The sequence below is a fragment of the Cupressus sempervirens genome, chromosome 4 (genome assembly GCF_028749045.1).
Source record: "Cupressus sempervirens isolate cs-2001-9-10 chromosome 4, ASM2874904v1, whole genome shotgun sequence".
Classification (NCBI taxonomy): Eukaryota; Viridiplantae; Streptophyta; class Pinopsida; order Cupressales; family Cupressaceae; genus Cupressus; species Cupressus sempervirens.
Genome location: NC_143121.1, coordinates 584,452,599 through 584,475,070, shown reverse-complemented (window position 1 = coordinate 584,475,070; position 22,472 = coordinate 584,452,599).

The following is a 22,472-nucleotide window of genomic DNA, read 5'->3' as shown; positions in this document are numbered from 1 at the left end:
CCAAGCAAATGATTTGTTTGAATCTTAATGGGAAAGTGAGATGCTGAGAGGGAGGGAGAATCAAGATCTCCAAAAACTTTTTCCATGTCACACATTAACCATACTAAATATAATTCTTCATACAGCTTACTAACATTAACCTTGTGTGAAATGGATCTTGCAATATCATGTAAAAATATATCTAACATCTACTAATATGATCAAAACACATAAACAAGTAAACAACTCATTACAGAAGATTTGGTAATGTAGAAACCCTCTAGGGTGAAGAAGGTAAGGCTATAGTGGGGATGGCACCCACAAAATCTTCACTATTGCGGTGACAAAGTTCCTCTTAGGACTACAATATTATCACTTTTAATGGGGTAAAAGCACAACCCTATGTCACCCTTTTGTAAAGGAAAAGGCTAACAAAAGTATAACTATTCACTTTTAATACATAAAATACATATTATTATTTTGAATTTGGAAATGAAGTAAACTATTGAAATGTGTAGAATCAGATAGTCTAACCACTTAGTTATGTCTACAGCAACAGGTTCTTTACAAGCTTTCCATGCTTCAGAAAAATCAAGATCCTCAGGATACAGATTCTTGAGTTCATCAAACCCAACTACTTCAACCTGCATTACTATAAGCAACAACTGCCTCCTACTTAATGCATCTGCAACCCTATTAGATTTTCCACTTCTATGCTTCAACACAAATGTATAGCTCTGCAAGAACTCTACCCACTTCATATGCCTCTGGTTTAGTTTACCTTGACTATTTAGATACTGTAATGCCTAGTGATCAGTATATAAAACAAATTCCTTTGGCAATAAATAATGCCTTCATTTCTTTAAGGCCTGAACTATTGCATAGAACTCTTGATCATAAACAGAATACTTCTTTTTCGCATCATTCAATTTTTCACTAAAATATGCAATAGGCTTACCTTCTTGGATTAATACAGCCCCAATAGCACTGCCACTAGCATCACAATCCACTTGGAACACCTTGCTAAAATCAGGAAGTTCCAACATAGGTTTTTCTATCACCTTCTTCTTTAGCAATTCAAAACTTCTCACAACTGTCGCAGTCCGTTTGAACTCTTTTCTATCCCCTCTTATTGTGTCTGTTAGGGGTGCACATATAGCATAGCACATACTATGATGTTTCATGCCATCTAAAAACTTTCTTCCATCAACAAGACAAATCCTAACACTATTGTATACCTTTTCACCTTCCTTTACCATGGGCTTCATTTTGTGGTGAACTCCATCCTTTGTTAGAGAGTATGTGTCTGCATGACCATCATGTACTACATGCCTTTCGAACTACCAAGATCTTCCCAAAAATAGATGGAAAACATCCATTGGAATAATATCATAGAGAACTTCATCATGGTAACTCCCAATTTTGAACTTCACTAAACATTGTTCACTTACCAGGACCTTATGATCATCCTTCACCCAAGCAATCTGATAGGGTTGGGGGTGTTTCTCCCTCTTGAGATTCAGCTTAGAGACCATCTCTTCTAACACCAAGTTGTCAGTGCTACCACCATCAATGATCACATCACAACATTTATTCTCACATTTGCACCTGGTATTAAATAGACTCCTCCTTTGTCCCGATTCAATCTCACCACTTAGTAAGACCCTTTCATTTACTAAAGTCTCTCCTCTTTCTGCATCCTCTAAATGTGATGATTGTGCATCCTCATCCACATGAGAAACCCTAGCTTAGCCCTTAGCCCTCCTATCTATCCTTCCTTGTCATTGAGGGCACTCAAAGGCACGATGGCCTTGTTCATTGCAATGGAAATAGGTAACACGAAAACCTCCTCTTCTTGAACCTTGTCCATGTCCTCTACCTCTTCCTCTCTGATCTCCAAAGTTTTGATCATGGGAGTGGTTGAAATCCTTGTTCCTTTGGTTCTGCTAGTACCCACATTTTCATTTTTCTTTTGGGTCTCATTTTGACCTCTAGATGACCTACCACTACCCCTTCCTCCTTGACCGCACCTTCTTTGTCTCCCTTCAAACTTTTTATTTAGCTTCTCTTCAACTCGTAGGGCAAACTGGTATGCCTCTTCAATGTTGGTCATTCTTACCAGACTTAATTCCTCCTAGATGCTAGGTCGTAACCCACTAATATAACAAGCAACCTTCTCCTTATTTGCTTCTGCATGCCCTACTCTAATCAGAAGTCGGTAAAACTCCTTCATATATTCCTGGACTGATTTTCCTACTTTCTTTAACCCATGCATCTTCTTAAATAAATCAAACTCATAGTCAACAGGAATGAATTGCTCCTTTAGTTTGTCCACCATGCGATCCCACCTTGTGATCTTCTCCTTTACTATTCTATTTCTTTCCAATTGAACATCCTGCCACCAAATTTTGGCATGGAATTTTAGTTTGGCCTTTGCAAACTTAACCCTATCTAGATCCCTAATATCCTCATACTCAAAGTAGTCTTCCAATTCATTGATCCAGTCGATCAACTCATCTGGTTTCAGATTTCTTGAAAATACACCCACATCAATTGTAGGTATTTTCCCAAACTTAGTAATGGCCCTAAAAAGCCTCTCCTCTGCCTGATTTAGAACTTCCCCTTCTGGGCCAATTTCTTCTACTTCATTGTCATCCTCACTTTCGTCACCTACAGCAACATTTGTTCCTCTATAGAGCTCCTCCTGCAATGCTTGAACCTGCCTTTGGAGGGCTCTAACCTCCTCAGGATTAATGGCTCTGGCCCTTCCACCACGCTCTCTTCGTGGAGGCATCTTCTTAACTCAAACCCACAACCACACAGTCCTGGTGCAAACTACCTCACAGTCGGTGCTCTGTCTACACACTCAGGAAAACCTGCTCTGATACCACTTGATGGGGACACAACCCAAGCATAGAATGGACACAACAAGAAAGGGAAAATTTTATTAACTATGAAAATGTTCTAGTACATGTAGTGTAGAGAAAAAGACTCCAAAACATGCCCTATGGGCTTACAATAGCATAAATTTGGAGATAATTTATTCTCCCAGTACCTTCTCTCAAACTCCACTCCAAGCTGCCTTTTACAATGCCAAAAATGTCCTTAAATAGACCCCAAAGGGTTAAGGATTAGGAATACATTCTAGAAAGTGCTAGTTGGCATCCACTACCAAAATGGAAGGCTCCAGAAGTCACTTTAGAAGTTGGTACAAAATTAGAAGAATCCAGAAATGGTAGCCAAACTTCTGGGAGGCATAAATTTTGAACCGTAGCTCCGATCAACAAACTATTTACATTTTTGGAAAGCTCTCAGAGTGCTCTATAGCCCTATGGACAATCTTCGCTCATCTCTCATTTTTTGGCCATGTACAAGGTCATTTAATGCCTCAAACCTAGCTTTGAAGCATTCTTAGGAGGTCTCTAGAAATTGAAAAATTGTGATAACTTTTGATAACTTTCAAACTGTGCAACCTTTTGACCTAATTCCTTTTTTGAAATGTTGTAAATTATAATTTTAATCCTCCCTCCAATTTACACCTTCTAATTCACCATAATTATGGCTCAATTACATAGTCCTATTTTTTTGGCATTTACACGTATCCCAAGGTGCTTAAATACTCTAAACCAGAATACTAATAGTGGAACTGTGAGAGTTGGAACCTTTATTTGACCCAAATGGGTATCCAAAAATGAAAACACATGAAACAGAAACTATGTCTAGGTACTCTCTTTTTTGTGACACAGGATTGCCCTTATACCTCTGGATGGTCTTGGATCATAATCTTAATATGAGATTTGCCTTTGTATCAATTACCTATCAAGATTACATGGCATCAATCATAGAATTTTCTCTTCAAATGTGATAAGTGTTTGCACAAGTGAACAAATAACTCAAACACTAACAACTAATGAATCAAAAAATACAGTGAGGAAGGTGTTCAATATCTTATTTTCTATGATTTGGGCCAATATGCTATTTTGGTTTGTTCATATACATCTATGTAGTGTAATGGGATGAGAAAAAGTGAAATAAGAAGTGAAAAAAGACTAACAAGTTTCACTTCCCCCCTACTGATGCAAGAGCATCCATGGGTCATTGGCAATCTTCCATCACCCAAAAATATTTCCTTTCAATTTATCTATTTACTATTCATTTGGACAATTTTGTTGCTCTTTTAAGGTGTGATTGATCCATTTGACTCATTCTCTTATGTGATCCTTGTGTCATGGTTTAGGCATCATGGAGATCCTATATCTAGCTTCCCATCTTGTTTTGAGGTTTCTAGACAAAGTTATCTTAAGATTGGTCTCATCCTATATTGACCTTCCTATTCTAATGGCCACAATGGCATAAGAAGAAAAAAATGACTAAGGTGCACTTACTCCCTATTGATGCAAGAGTTTCCTTAGATCATTGGCAATAATGCATTACCCAAAAATATTTCCTTTTAATTTGTCTATTTACTATTCATTTAGAAAATTTTATCATTGTTTCATGTTGTGATTGATCTATTTGGTTTATTGTCTTATGTGATCCTTATGATGTGGTCTACACATCATGGAGATCTTATATCTAGCTTTGCATTTTGTTCAGAGGTTTCCAAACGAAGCTATCTTAAGATTGGCACAGTCCTATAATGACTTTCTTGTCCTAACGAATAGGGTGGCAAGTTGCCACTTGCAATGAAGATTCACAACATGTGATGCTTATTGGTGCATTGTTCTATGTTGTTATATATTTTATTGTCCCTTGTATGTTTGTGCATGATGTATTTGGGATTGATCTTGTGGATTTAGGTCATGACTTATCTACTTGTAATATGTTTCCTTTGTCTTAGTATTTAACAATCAGATAAGCTAAATTTTGGTTGGCAATCATGTAAATAAGTAAGGTAGAGATTCTTGTTTAAGAAAAAGGATTGGGGGAGAGAAGAATTTTAATGCCCTACCAGGGTTCCCAAAAGAAATTAACCTAAAGTTTCAATAATTTTTTCAAACATTCTTTTTTTTAAGATAATAATGTTGGAATTTACAAGTGGGAAGATTTACTTCTGAGAGGGGGGGTGAATCAGAAGTAACAAACTTTAACCTCTAAAACTTTTAACTAAGATTATTCACATGCATCTAACATATTCTAATAAACATGAAAATAAAGGCATACATGAAAATAGATAACACAAGATTTAGTCACCCAGAAACCCTCCAAAATGAGAAGGTAAAACTAGGGTGGGGATGACACCAACAAATTATCACTACAGCAATATGTAATTGGTTAAGGTTACAAAGTTTGACCACTTCCAATGGTCTACCCTATGAAAGGCCCACCCTATTAAAGGCTTTACACCCTGTTAAAGGTGACTTGTCTAAAGGATTTACAAACACTCACTTGGAATGTTATCCTGTTAAGGATCTACAATATAGTTGTTAAGCCAACCTATCATCATAGGATTTCCATTCTCCTAATACAATGGTTAGAAAGTTTAGTAGAATGACTTTATCTGATGACTTACAATCTTCAATTTTTGATTCTAGATCCTTGTTCTACTCAATCTAATCTAATCCTTCCTGATCTAATAATTCTTTGTTCATTGTGTTGATGCTCTATTCTGATCAACTTGATTCTTCAGTGTTTCTCTACCCTCTAAATCCTTAGACCCCTTTGAACTTTGCTAGCATTCTTCTCATGCATTCCATACACTTCCACATGACTCTCTCACTCTTCCTCTCTATATTGATTATGGGGTATCAACATCCTTTTAAAAGCTTCAAAGACTTAGGGTTAGGTATGAATCTACAATCGATATTCATTCATCTTTTCTCGCTCGAATCTTTATACTTTTCCTATTGGTTGCATGCTTTCTCCATTTTTCTAATTGGATGCATGTTGATTGCATAGGGAACATAAAAGATTCGATCTTATGTTTTACATCCTTCAAGATTCATCCTAAGTCAGCTCAAAAACCTTTTACATTTGAGTTTGTGAAGGCACAAACTCATATGTTGATTATGTGTTACTTGGCACTTACTGATTACTAATGCTCAACACATATAGGATTTTTGTCTTGCTCAGCTCCTATAGTAACTTTGTCTCACTTGGCATCTATTCTTTTCTTGACATCTATAGTGACTTGGCATCACTTATCACTCGGCACCTATAGTTTACTCAGCACCTATTGAATTTCTAGCTCGGCACATACTGTAGCTTGGCATCTATATCATACTCAGCATCACCTTAGAAATTGGTTAAGTATGTTGATACTCAATTATCAAAACCAATCTAAGACCAACAATCCCCCCCTTTGACATGAGTGTCAAAAATGCTCAACTCGACATTATGAATCTGATCTCCATGAGTATAATACACATCCTATTCGGCATATGTACAAAACTTCTAAAACTTGTTCAAAATTTTGTAGAAGACTTTATACCTTAAAAACTTGTAACTCCCCCTGAGTTGATGTGCCATTTCTGTATCTAAAATTCCTTTTGTTGAATTTGTCTCATGTTTTTTAATCTGATACTATTTATCTCTGCCTTGTCATATCTTTTCTCATCTGATCTGTTTCTATTTTGTGTATGCTCTATGTCTACTCCCCCCTTTCACACATCTCCTTGCAATTTTTTTTTTTGTATCTTTTTGGCTTTATCTTCTTATTTCTCCTCAAAACTCAAAATTTTATTAATTATCTCGCCCTTTGGGTATATCTCCTCCTTTGGGTCTCATTTATTATCTCCCCAATTTATTATATCTCCCCCTTTTTGACACTTATGTAAAAGGGTCCTAAGAATGAATTGAATACTTAGCCAAAAAATATTTATTTACCTCCATGATAATCTTAAGAGAAGCATCCCAATTGTCTAATGCAATTTCCAATGCTTTATGTTGGATGGTTGCTCCATGATGGGCTTTGTCTCATCAGGTGCTAGTAGGCTGAAAGCATCAAGAAAGATATCTTTAATTTCTATCAATGCTTTCCTCTACCTATACTCATTCCTGAATATTTCTTGCTTCTTCTTCTTCTCTAGTGCCTTTTACACTTCATTGATCTGTACTATGTTCATTGTTTTATAGTCATAGCTTGGTATGACTATCTCTTCATCAAGTGTAGGGTCTCCATAGTGAAGTACCCTTGCTACCTTGATAGAGCTCGAGCTTGGTACTAATATTTGTAGTGGTACTGCATCAATGCTTAACTACTTAGTAGGAATCCCTATAGTAGGTAAATTGACTAATGTTTGTATTGCCTCTTTTTCTTTCTCCTTAGGGGTTTTCTCCTCTTCCTTGTCTTCCTCAATTCTACCTTAATCAATTATTGTAATCAAAGGAGGTGCACCTTGACTTTGCGTTGTAGAAGCAAAGATATCCTTCTGTCCTATTTGCTCCTTTTCTTTCTCCTTGGCAGTTGAAGTCCTTGTAACTATGGAATCAACCTTAGCAGATACATCTTGTGCTAGTTGCTCTTGTGGTTGTCCACTTCTAGCTATTGGAATTTGTGAAAGTGGTTCTTGTGGACTCACCTTCTTCTTAGTTATCTCTGCTACTACTTTTTGAAGTTCCTCTACACTCACCAGAACTGGATTAGTACATAATTGTGCTTGCAAAGTAGTCTGGTGAAGGATCTTTTTGAGATCCTCTACAGTTAATGCGTTGATGTTCTAACCAGAGGTGTTAGGAACATCCTTCACAATTATTATTTTTGTAGATGTAGGTGTAGCATGTGGAGGACTAGGTGGTGGCAATTGTGTGTCTTGGACACTCTATTCTTGTTGCTACTTCTCAGCTATTGCCTCATCATCTTTTTGTGTTTCCTTCTCCACTATTACTTCTTCTTTTTCTTTCTCTCCTTCTTCCTCCTTTTCATTTTCCTCTTCTTCTTCATCATTATTTCTTCCCTCAAAGGGATCTTCTTATCCTTCCTTGACTGTAGTTAGCCCATAAATCAATTTCTACATTTGTGTGGACTTCTTTACAACATCTTTAATCTTATTTTGCAGAATGATGAAGGCTCTATATTTGGGTGCAAATTTTCTCCAATGCTTTTTACTTGCCTTGCTTATTTGACCTTTTCTAAGGTCAGGCATCACATGAGCCAATGTTGACTCTCTTTTTTTCTCCATTTTTAGCCAATAATGTCATTTATTCTCTACAATGGAGTATAGCTCCTTGGGCATAGTATTATCCATTTCAAGTGGAGTATTCTTGAACTTGGCCATCATAGTGTAGATTGACTCTTCCATTATGTTTTGCTCCTCTCTACTTATTGAAATCAATAGTTTTCAATCCAGTCAAATCTACATTATCCCTAATATTGTCACAAACATTTTCTAAGCCAGATATAGTGGTGTGACTTACCACTCTAAATTGTTCATTGTCATCTAACTATGTCCTCTCCTCATCTGACTCTGGAGGTGCCACATATTTTCTTCTCTTTTTCTATGTTGGCCCTTTCTACTTAGCAGTTTTCTTCTATTCCTATTCCTTTTCCACCATAGTTGTTGCCCTTATATCTGCCCTGGTGGTAGCTTTGACTAGGCTTGGCTTAGCCTTCTTTTTGCCTTTTGGTTGTGCAACAGGTTGTTTGTGTGCCTTCCTCTTCTTAGGTTCAGCTTTAGGTGCTTCCTACTCAGTACCTTCTTCTTCTTCAACATCTTCACCCATGACTTGGGTTAATGCTAGTGGCTCTTGCCCTTGTTCCTCTTCATCATCATCTACCTCTTCATCATCTTCTTCTGCCTCCTCTGCCTCTATTGTTCCTTCTCCAAATTTGGCTTTAAGCTTCTTTATTAATTTATCCTTTGTCTTAAGTGTAGAATCTATCTTCAACTCCATATCTACTTTAGATCTCACCACATCATATGTGCCAAAATGTGGTCCACTCTTGTCTACTTCCTCTACTAGTAGAGTTGTTATGGCTACAGATGCCTCATCAATGTTTATTTCATAACCCAGAGGTCTAAGCCATCTAACCCTCGGTATAGCTACTTGAATGTAAGTATAATCAATATCCACAAGAAAGAAAATGTCATTTGTATGTTGTTGTACTAGTGAAATAGGTATCCTCTGTCTTTATTTCATTGAATTCTTGAAATCTTCAAAACAACTTGTCATGAGTGTCTCAAAATTTTCCCCCATTTGTTCAATATATTCATTCACCTAGGCTACAATGGACATGTTTGTTTTCCAACTAACTTTTCCAAAGGATGGGAAATCATTATGTACATAGAAAAATATACAAATCAAAATTGCACCAAATTTACATTGGGCTCCCTTTGTTCTCCTTATAGCTCCTAAATTCTCATTGATTTTCTACAATTGCAATTATGTTAGGTCATAGGTGTGATCCTTTTTAACTAGTTTATAGCCAACATCTAATGCAATGCATAGAACACTGTTGAGCCTACTAGATTGGTAAAACTTATGAGAAATGACTCTAACAGAAAAATCAATAAGAGGATCCTTAACAGTATCTATGGTCATTCTTTTGTTGTTCCATTTGGCTCCTGTATTCTTCTCAATAGCTTCCTTTAAGTCACTCCTTAGGGTTTTGGGTTGATTTAGGCTTGGATACCCTATTACCCTATGAACAATCCCCTTTGATATCTTAACTGGGCCATCTTCTAACCACAAACTTCCATCATGAATCCTACTCAACACAATTCTAATCCATTCAGTTTTGAAAACAGTAGGGAATTCTAGGGCACAGGTTAAGCCCTTCCTCTCAACAATTTGAAACTCTTCCTTCAGAACTCCATTCACACATAGCCTATCATATGCTTCCTAATCTCCATATCTCCTATGGCTCCTATCTTACAATTATAACATCTCCTAACATCTTGCACCATTACTACCTTAGGAGGAATTAAGGATAGGGCTCCAGCTGGGTCATTTTTGTAGGCAACTTCAGGGATAGGTCAAAAATTAGGTTACTTAACTTCATTTGGCACTAATTGAACTTCAAATGGCTCTTTCTCATGAGATTTCCTAGAATTGGAGGCCATTTCTTCAAGCTAGGGTTTCAACACAAAGAAAATTTGAAACTACGTAGCTCGGCACTAGTATAAATACCTTAGAATCGAAGAGTCTATGTTGAATCTTTGTAAAAATCTGCTCAAATGCTTGAAATTCTACTTGAAAAACATTATGCACTCTTCTTCATCTTAGCTCTTTGTTCGTGATAGTGAAAAATGATTCAAAATGTGAATATATACCCTTATTTCATAGCATTTAATGCTTAGTGAATTTATAGCTGTCCACTCAACTTTGTAAGCAATTCTACTTTACTTGGCTTCCACTACTAACTCAGTTGCAAGAAATCACTCAACTTCTACTGAATTTGGCAAACAACTTGGCATGTACTAGATCTTTTACTCAGCATCTGAAGGCAACTCGGCAACACTTGTAAAAACTTGAAATTTTAACTTTGCATCTCTATTCATGTTGATCTTTTCATTTTAGTACTTTCTTGTCTTAGAACTGATGTATGATAAAAATTTGTATATCAATTCTATATGCCTTCTTTTACTTAGTTAGATGAAGTGGTACCACTTGACCTTTTGGGTGAAGTGATCCCTTCATTGGATGTGCTACTTTCATCTTTCTTCCTCCATGTCTTATTCATTTCTCCTCTAATGTGTTCAACATCCACCTTTCTTTTTCCTTTGTTGAACTCTAAGTTGGGTGCCATTGACCTTGTTGGGCAATTTCTACTGATATGACCAGTCTTCAAACAACTAAAGCATGTAGTTTGGCTCAACCATATGCTATAGTTTCCACTAAAATGTGTTCTTATACAATTTTTAGGAATTTTTCCATATTCCTAATAGTGGAGATAGCTATGTTTGGTGTTGTAGTCCCAATTGTAATGATGTTCATGATTATTTGACCTTGCTGGCTAATTAGGTATCCACATAGGCTTTGATCTACACTCAAAAGCTCTATATCCATACTTTTTGCAATTGTAGCAGTGACCTTCAAATCTTGGTGTTATGATGGTTCTAGTCCTGCAATCATCTGCTTGATGTCCTTGCTTGTTGCACTTGTGATAGTAACCCATGTTCTTAGGTTTGTCATGCTGATGGGCATTCTTGCTCCTACACACATTAGAGGTATGTCTTATTTTACCACAAAAATGACAAGTGGATTTAGTGTTCTTACCTTTGTCACTTCTTTCTTCTACAGTCTTGGATGATTCTCCTTTTTCAGTGCTAGTGTATCCTAGTCCTCAAGTGTTATTGTTGGCTCTTGGTGATTTCAGTAGCTATTCAAAGTACTTGATGGCTTCATTGGGTTTGTTGAAGTTCTTTGCAATCTCCTTCTCTCTTTTCAAATCATTTTGCAATTGTTCATTTTGCATCTTCAGTGTGGAAATCTCAATATCCTTGACATTCAACTCATGATGTGCATTCATCATCTCACTTAAGGTGTCTAGCTGCATGTTGAAAATTCTTGCAAGTTCAATTGACTTTTCCTCCAATCTGTTAGCAAGGTTCCTCTTATCTTCTTCTAGCATAGCCTTATCTTCAATGGCTCTTTTCTTCTGTTCAGTCACTTCGCAAAGCATCATGGCTTGAGATTCTTGTTCAAGCTTGAAAGTTCTAATTTCTTCTACTTGGGCTCTATTCTTCTCATCAAGTCTACTATTTCTACATCAAACTCTTTGAAATGTCCATTTGTAAATACTTTTGAGGTGTCAATCTCCTTGTATTGTGTATCATTTTCAGCTATGGCAATCTCTCTTCTTCTCTTTAAGGATTTTCTCAGTTCTTCCCTAGCTTCTTCAAAAGTATGTAGAGTGAGTTGTATATCAATCACCTAGTTTGCTATGATCTTCTCAAGTTTGTAGACTTTCATTTTTAGATATTTTCTCCAAGCTATAAGGTTTCTCCTTGTGAGAACTTGGCTCTGATACCAATTATTGGAATTTACAAGTGGGAAGATTTACTTCTAAGGTGGGGTGAATTAGAAGTAACAAACTTTAACCTCTAAAACTTTTAACTGAGATTATTCACATGCATCTAACATCTTCTAATAAACATTAAAATAGATAGCACAAGATTTGGTCACCCAGAAACCCTCCAAAATGAGAAGGTAAAACTAGGGTGGGGATGACACCCATAAATTATCACTGTTGCAATATGTAACTGGTTAAGGTTACAAAGTTTGACCACTTCCAATGGTTTGCCCTGTGAAAGGCCTACCCTGTTAAAGGATTTACACCTTGTTAAAGGTGACCTGTCTAAAGGATTTACAAATACTCACTTGGAATCTTACCCTGTTAAAAGATTTACAACCCTGTTAAGGATCTACAATATAGCTATTATGCCAACCTATCATCATAGGATTTCCTCTCCTAATGCAATGGTTAGAAAGTATAGTAAAAATGACTTGATTTGATGACTTATAATCTTCAATTTCTGATTCTAGATCCTTGTTCTGCTCAATCTAATATGATCCTTCCTTATCTAATAATTCTATGTTTGTTGTATCGATGCTCTATTCTGATCAACTTGACTCTGCAGTGCTACTCTATCCTCTAAATCCTTACACCCCTTGAACTTTTCTTTCATTTCATACACTTCCACACGACTCTCTCACTCTTCCTCTCTATATCGATTATGAGGTATTGACCTCCTTTTAAAGGCTTTGAAGACTTAGGGTTAGGTATGAATCTACGATTGATATTCATTCATCTTTTCCCACTCAAATCTTTACACTTTGCCTATTGGTTGCATGCTTTCTCCATTTTTCTAATTGGTTGTATGTTGATTGCATAGGGAACATAAAAGATTCAATTTTATCTTTTAGATCCTTTGAGATTCATCCTGAGTTAGCTCAAAAATGGTTTACATCTGATTTTATGAAGGCGCAAACTCATATGTTGATTCTATGTTACTCGGCACTCACTAATTACTAATGCTCGGCACATATAGGGTTTCTATCTTGCTCGGCTCCTATAGTAACTCTGTCTTGCTCAACATCTATTCTTTGCTCAGTACCTATAGTGACTTGGCATCACTTATCACTCGGCACTTGAAGTTTACTTGGAACCTGATGAATTTCTGGCTCGGCACGTACTGTACTCGATATCTATATCATACTCAGCATCATCTTAGAAATTGGTTAAGTGTGTTGACACTCAATTGTCAAAACCAATCTAAGACCAAAAAATAACTTAACAACAATAGATAATACAATGGAAGCAATAACAATAAGAGATAAAATAATAGCAGAAGCATTAACTCATACATAACAACCATCATAAACAGATTACATCTCTTAGGGTTTCATGACGTTGAATCATATTTAAGTTTAATTTATATTAAATCTAACACATAACAATTCTACATCAAGGAATAACTACAAGTATAAATCCATTTAAATAATATAAAATTACAGGATGCCACTTGGAAATTAACGAAATGCATAATCATCCATTGTACAGGTCACAAGGTATGAAAGGCTGAAATAATATACATCATGAAATAGATTACATCATCTTGTAAGATCCATGAAATCAAATACAATACACTTAGAGTATAACCATCCATCATAGAAATACAAGATCAGATAAAAAAGATCATCTACACAAACACATCCAGTAATGGCATCCAACTGTGTGATCTCAATGGTATAAGAAAAAGCACTACCACCTGACCTCGTGGAACCCAAAAAGGCCCACTCCCTTTGCACTGAGGAGATAAACTCAAGTCCCAAATAGGATAACAAACTCAAAAGTCAAAACCAATAGCTAGGTTCAAGGAATCATTTGAAAGCAAACTATCTCAAGGTACCAAGACACAAGTATCAACTAAACCCAGTGGCAACAATGACATGTAGGGAATCTATTATGCATGTGGGCACATGGCATTGCATGAGCCAACTCTAAGGTTACCCAACTAGTCTCTTAATCCTCCAGCTCCCTAGTGACTCTATGTGGCACTAGTATCCTTTCGTATTGACAAGGTGTACTAACGAATTAGCTCTAAGGTTACCCGGCTAGTCTTTTAATCTTCTGACCCCCTAGTGACTTTCTGTAATACTAATACCTTATTAATTCATTTTAAACCCATTTAATGAAATGTTATCACTTATTAAATAACCTACAATGGGTTACCATCAACCTCTTTAGGGCCTCGGCCTCCATTGCAAGCCACCACCCAACATGACATATAGATAACCTTCCCTAAGATCAATAAAACAAAAAGATCTCAAAAGACCACATACCATACATTAGTTCTTAAACAAGCAACTAACAAGTACCGAAATCACTGGTCAAAAATACAAGCATCACTAAAATGATCATTCCTAACAAGACTGATTCAAGAAAGTACACATAAACCACTCCACGTCATAAAATGACATCACCAAGAACAAATCATACAATCACCTCAGTCTTATATAAGTGACTGAAAAGCAATCCAAAGATAATTGATCAAAGACTCAAAGGTTATATCAGATAGGTCACACCATTCACTTGAATTTCACACAAGAACACTGGAAAGCAATAACAATCAATAGATCAAAACACCTCATAGAGCATACAAGACACATTACCATGGTTGAGTATAAAAGATCGTGATTAAAACATCATCATGACATCACAAAATAGAACTTTCGAGCCTCTGGTAAACATTTTGAGTTGGTCAAAGTACCAAGTCAACCCAACACCCAACAGTAAAATCACATGTCATAAAACAAGTACATACAAAAGTAACTTTCACAAAAATATTAGGTTTAGAAAACACAATGGTTTAATCATTAAAGGTTTTCAAGTTTTCATTTTCATTTTTCAAATATTACAGTCCATAATATTTTCTATCTCAATCAGGGTTTCAGTTTCCATTTCTTTAGTTGTCAGATTCACTATGGTTTCTAAGTTCACTAGAATCCCATATGATTCAATCTTTCGTATAAAGTTGTGTAAACATTGTTTCATAGTTCAATTCATTATCAAAACATAAGAGTTCAATGAACATACACATCATAGTTTTCGTCTTTTTAAAATATGTTAATTACTAAGGTTTTCAAATAAGAAAATTTCCCTAGCAATATAAATCAATTTCATATAAAATTGAATCATCAAGCACAACCCAAGTTTACTAAAGATAACCATTAATTCTCCCAATTAATTTCTTTGATTTTCAATTTGTTTTAGAATTATATTTAAATAATAAAGTAATAAATCAAATTTTCAGATAATTAAATTTAAAATTTTAACAATACATATTAAAATTATTAATTATTATTATTATCAAATATTACCATAATAATTTTAAATTTATTAAACTTTGGAAAAAAAAAAAAAAACTTTCCCAAAAAGGAAACATGCTAAAAATAAAAACTTTCCTAAAATGGAAACATGCTAAAAATAGAGACTTTCCCAAAATGGAAACCTGCTAAAAAAGGAAACTTTCTCGAAATGGAAACGTGCGAAAAATAGAAACTTTCTAGAAATGGAAACTTGCTAAAACATAAAATTTTCTGAAATGGAAACTTACTACAAATGGAAACTTTCCAAAAATGGAAACTTACTAAAAACAAAAACTTACTACAAATGGAAACTTATTAAAAATGTAAACTTTCCAAAAATGGAAGCTTACCAAAAATGGAAACTTTTCAAAAATAAAAACTTATGAAAAATAGAAACTTTCCAAAAATGAAAACTTACTAAAAATGGAAACTTTCCAAAAATGGAAAGTCACTAAAAATGAAAACTTTCCAAAAATGAAAACTTACTAAAAATGAAAACTTTCCAAAAAATAGAACCTTACTAAAATGGAAACTTATTAACAATGAAAACTTTTCAAAAATGAAAACTTACTAAAAATGGAAACTTTAAAAAACCAGAAACTTCAAATTAACAAGGGTTTCAATTTCTCAAAGCAATAATTTTAACACAATGGTTTCAATTTCTCAATGCATATAAAAAATATTTCTCAATCAAGGAACAATAACTCGCATACAAGATTTTCAAATTCAATTCAATAGTGAAAACAAATTCACAAACACGGAGAAGACAAAAGTTCGAATAATGAAAACTACTATACAAATAAAACCACTAGATCCTGCCTAGATCTGATGCTAAGACGATGAGTGCACTGAACATGCAACAATTCCCCCTTTTCTGAAAAACCTTCCTCTCTCCAATTGCTCCTCCAAACCCTGATTCCTAAAGAAATGAACTCTAGATCTCTGATAGAGAGTTATCTCCTAAATTTAGGACTGTAATTGAGCAATCATGTGAGGGAACTCGCTGATCAAAATCTTTTAATTATCATATTATCTTTTACATCTTCATGCACAAACTTTTAGATATTTAATTAAAATATCTTTATTAAATTAATTAACTTTTTCTCTTCAATTTAATTTATTATATTTTAATTTCATGCATATGCTTTATGCAATTTAATTAAAATAAACTTTATTAAATAATTGCTTACTCTCTCTTATTAATTTGTGAGACGTTTTAATAATATTTAATTTATTTAATTAATAATATTATTTAGAGTTTATTATTAAAATAAAACTCCTAAATAATTATTATTAAATTAAATAAATATAATTACGCCTTTAATAAAATCTTTAAATTCAATTCTTTATTTAACTAATTTATTTATTAATTAAATATAATTAAATAATAAATTTTCTTTATGAATTTTCTTTATGAATTTTCATTAAATTATCTTTTAATTTGATTTAATTATAATAGAAAATTATGTCAAACTCACAAGATGAAATACGGAAACTCATCATAAAGAACAGAATACCAAAACAAACTCCAGGGTCAAAATCGTGAATTCACATCACTTGACTAATTCAAAAAGGTGAAACTAACTCATATACTTGTCTTATTTTCTAGGACAATTGGCTTAGGTTAGGATTCGGACTCGAGAGTTATCTCTCCACTTATACCATTGAAATACTATGATAGGGTATGCTCATCCTGGCAATTTAGGAAAGTCAATACCTGGTACTTGCAATTTGCATAAGATCCACGCATGTACAAACACATATATTCTAAACTAAATAGGCAATGGCAGGAAGTGGTACATCGTGTAGATCCTGACTAGCAAGTGACTACGACTCACTTCCTCAACCACATCAGAAATGTCAAACATAAAGAAAACATACACGTACACCATACACATGCAAGTATGGGGTAAGTATATATCCATAGAAAATGCATATAAATCATTCCTCAAACTAATAGCATGAAATAACTTAAAGTCATTAAATGAACATATATATCATCTTTGAAATAACTGAAATAAATAGTACCAAAGTAACTCATCATATAATCAACTAAGTATGAAATAATATCTAATCTAATATGGTAACTAAGTACCGATAATCATAAAACACGATTAGAAAACTGACCTAAAAGAATTTGACAATACAACAGAAAAGTTAAGTAGTGGTAGGCATTACAAGAATTGATTGGTAGAAGCAAGTTGTGTAACTAGAGTTTGTTAAAATGTCATAATTTTAAGGAATGGTAAGCTACAAATAGGTTGTGGAGTGAAATGAATGTATTTGTCTTGTTAGTAGTTGTATATTGACAATGGTGACGTAATAACTACATTTGCATACCAAATTGATGAAAATTCAATGATATTTGTTCATTTGATATTCATTTCTTGTTAGCTTGTTTAGGCCTTTCCGTTATGACATAATCTAGTTGGAAGGTTAGCCATCTCCTTTAATGTTCCCTTCCCTTGACTACATCCCCTACCTTATCCCCTAGCTAATGGGCCATATTCCCTAGTGTGGTTGAGGTCTTTCAAATATTGAGTTCTCATTATAGAAGAGGAATTATAATCATTGGAAATTCAACAATTTGCATTTAATTTTTAAAAATTTCACTTTTTTTTATTTTTGAGGAACTCAAAATCGCAATCCCCTTGTCATCTAAAAAATTTGTAAAACACTATGTGGCCTTGTTGCTCCATCTTAGAAGCTTAGCAATGAAATTGCTAACCCATACAATATGTGATTTCAAACCCATTGTTCCTCTAAAGAAGGGTTTACATATCTACTAAACTACACAAATGATTGATTTAATCATGATTCTCAAAAAATGAATTTGATATGTTCAATTGTGGGCTTTCCTCCCTATAAAATTATAGGGTCTTCCAATACATGAGGAGAACATCTCAACATGAAAAGATTGGGCTGCATCATAAGAGAGCGATGTTAATGTATGATAATTAAACACTTAAGGTAGGAGACATTGGAAGAAAATAGAAATGCCTTAATTTTATAGCTATATTTTACTTATTAATAATATTTGGATCTTATGCAATTACAGCTACCATCTAGTTTTTCTTTTTCTTAGGGTTTCTTGAGACAAAGAATAGATTCAATCCTAAGGAGGATGGGGAATTACTTGTAGGGTGCTTGGAATCCAATCTAAAAGTAGGCTCCCCCAATGCTTCTAGACCCTATTTGTATCGTATCTTAAGTTTCACCTACTTCACATCTCCCTAACAAAATCAACATTTCCTCTTGAGGGGGAATAACAGGTGACTAAGGACTAGGCTATAAGTATATCAATCTCTAGTGTATGTGTATGTGCTTTCAAACATGTGTGTTTGCAGGTGTAGTTCCAATTTCACTATTATTAACACATATAAATAATGCAACATATACATTAGACCATGTCCCTAACTCTAACAGATGAGAGTGGAATTATTGTGCTACAACACTTGTAAACCATATACAAGCAAATCCCCTCTAGCTTTCAGGAACACGTGTTTGTACTCATCTTGGTACTTCTCCACTGAGGCTTCAGAAATACATATCCTTAACTCTTCTTGGAGCTTACCTAGCTCCCTACACAAACCTCATGTCCTTGCAAGTGCATTAGAGGAAGACAAGGACTAGGTCATTAATTACATTGGATTTTCATGAATTGTGAATGTGTACGAATATAAGTAAAATTAAGCATGACTATCATATATTTCAGTATTATGCATATATTCCAAGACCATATAATGTATGTATTTGAATCTATTATATATTGCATTTCTTATTTTATCTCATTTGCTCCTTTCCTCAAATGACAGAAAGAATTTACACCTTTTTAACCTAAATACACTTTGCCAAGAGATCAAACTTTTCACTATTAGCACCATTGATAGAGTGCGACTATTTATTATTTTTGTGGGACAAGTTTTCACAATCAGATGTGTGCATCATTATTTAAATCAAACCTATACTTCCAATTCCTCCTATTTTTATTACACAACAAACACTTATTTCTTTTACAATTCCTTGATCCTTTTTAAGTGCTCATTTCAAATGAATCTTTGACCCTTTTATATCTTCCTATTGAAAGAGAAGTGTCTTTTTATTATTTTTCCTTTTTGAAAGGGTCACAACTCTTTAACTTTGAGTATATTCTAATTATAACATGCATGTGTGGATGTGTAGTTCCAATTTCACTATTATTAACTCATAAATAACCCAACATATGCATTAGACCATGTCCCAACTCTAACAAATGATGGTGGAATTATTGTACTAGGGCACTTGTAAACCATATACAAGCATATCCCCTCTAGCTTCTAGGAACACGTGTTTGTACTCATCTTGGGACTTCTCCATTAAGGCTTCAAAAATACATATCCTTGACCCTTCTTGGAGCTTACCAAGCTCCCTACACAAACCTTGTGTCCTTGCAAACACATTAGAGGAAGACAAGGACTAGGTCATTGATTACATTGACTTTTCATGAATTGTGAATGTGTATGCATATTAGTGAAATGCATACATTCCAAGACCATAATGTATGTATTTGAATCTATTATATATTGCATTTCTTATTTAATCTCATTTGCCCCTTTCCTCAAATGACAGAAAGAATTTACACCTTTTTATCCTAATGCACTTTGCCAAGGGACCGAACCTTTCACTATTAGTGCCCTTGATAGAGTGCAACTATTTTTTATTTGTGGGACAACTTTTCACAATCAGATATGCACAACATTATTTAATCAGACCTATACTTCCAATTCCTCCTCTTTTTACTACACAACAAACACTGATTTCTTTTACATTTCCTTGATCCTTTTTAGATGTTCATCTGAAATGAATCTTTGACGCTTTTGTATCTTCCTACTAAAAGAGAAGTCGTGTCTTTTTATTATTTTGTCTTTTTGAAAGGGTCACAACTCTTTAACTTTAACTATATTCTAATTATCTTTTTATATTAAGAAATTACTATCTTCAACTATTTTCTTTGCTTTATTTTTTATGAGACATGACACTCTACCCCTAACATTCCACCCTTTTTAAGGTTGTTTTTTATTTAAATCGATTTAGTGATGTAACAACTTCTACAAGCATTTTTCTTTAAAATTACAAATCAATTGTAAAACAACTTTTTTCCTTTAAATATTTTTCATTTAATCATTTTTAAAAAGAGTCTTCAAAATAATATAAATACCTATAATACAAAAAAAAATAGTTTATGTGGTGTATTGATCATACCATGATAATTTGGTTCACCAACATGCCTCCTAGCCAAGCAGGCTCGCTGCCAGCCAACATACAATGCCCAACCACTAACCTTTTTCCCTAACTCTTTGGATTTGTTGGTTGAGAACTGTCAAAGCCAAGGACTATATTGTTTACTCAAAAACACCAAAAGAGATATTTATAATTGTATATTTCATAAACATCTAATAAGCATGAGTCAATCCTCCTCTAGGCATTCAAAGAAGAAGCTAAGAAATGGTAGGTGAAAATCCTACAGGAAACAAATCCCAAATTTTTCTTTTGGATTGAATGTTTTTATAGGAATATTAATCATTTATTTTCTACCCAAAGTTTAATTAGAGTTTCTCAAAAGTCTAAAAAAATTCTTTTTTTTAGTTAATTCAATCAAAAGGTCAATTTGACGTAAAATAAAAATTACGAAATATCAATAGGTCTTCAGTCTTGTTGCCTGGATATCAAAATTGCGTCAATTCCTAACATTTTGAGCTAGGGTTATTATCGGAATATGCCTCATTTTAAGCATTAAAATGGTCACTTACACTTAGATTTTTTGAGAAATTTCTCCCTTCAAATATCTCTGGCTCATTCCCAACTACATCCAGCACCTCAAATTTCCAAAATCTAGCTTCTGAGTCAAAAGTTGTCACAAGTTAATGGAAGGAACCAAAATACATATTTTTAATCAAAATCTTAACCATTAACCTTTAAAGAGGTTAAGATAAATTTCCAAACACGTATTCGAAACCATTAAACTTAACCTCTCATCCAAAAGGATTAAGGTTAGAGACTCAAAACACGTATTTTTGAGATGGATATTAACTTCCTTCTCCAAATGATAAGGAACAAGAGTTAAGAGTTGGATCACCTCAATGATCAAGTGCAAATGGTGTTGGCATGTAGTTATGAATTCTTATATTACGAGTACCCCTCCATTGGATGGTGCGGTATGAATATTCTATTGTGATGTTTCATAACTTTCATCATGCTCCAAACTAGTCTTATTGAAGTATCTTGTTCTTCCTTCACAATGCCAATGCAGAAGGTAAAGGTATAACGATTATGTACAGAAGAGAATATATGAAGCACTGATGGTTCAAGATAACATATTGATGCAGAGTGGACATCTCTTTGGCAAGGCAGGACTGAACCACTTTCTACACCAACCTGCCACCTCAATATATTTGCAACTTTGAAGTTCCCTCACACATACAGATTTCAAATGTGCCAAAGGCCTGCACACAAATTGTTTGACATAATGCTCCTCCATGCACTATCATTGGAGTCAATATTCATGGGGTGAGTCTAGAAGAATAGGTGAAGAAGTTTGAATATCTTTTAAGAAAAAAAAATTGTGTTGCCAAGCCCATAGAAAAATCCAAGCATGTGGCCTACTTTACAAACTCCTCTCTACACTCTAGTTTGTGGCATATGAATAGTAATAGAGATAAAGCATGTGAATTGTTTCATATTGTTCCCATCAGTATAACCAAAGGCATAACACATGATCTGTTTTGACTAAGTAATTCAATGTTCCTGCCCGTAGCTTCCAATGGAGAACATTGGTATTCACCATAGTCAAGGCATATTAACCATTTGATAAAAAAATTGTGGATCAACCCAATCATAGAGAAAGAACGTGAAGTGTTTGATCAACCTTCCTTCATATTCCATCCCAAATGCATGGAGATCAACAACAGTTGCAAACAAATATAAGGCACGAGAGTTGTTTGATCCGATTTTTTCACCCTCAACTAGACATGGTCGAGCACGTGAATTGTTTGGCAAAATGCTCTCATAGCTCCATCTGATAACATTAAGTAATTTTCAATTTTGCAACCTTCTCCAAATGGGAGTGTGAAATATAGTTGGACATGCCATGAAGAACATGGGAGGTGATGTGTGTGGCATGAATAGCATAGTGCCATGAAACCAAGATGGAGTTGTAACAGCCTCAAAGACATCTAACTTGTTTGATCAAATGCATTGAAGGC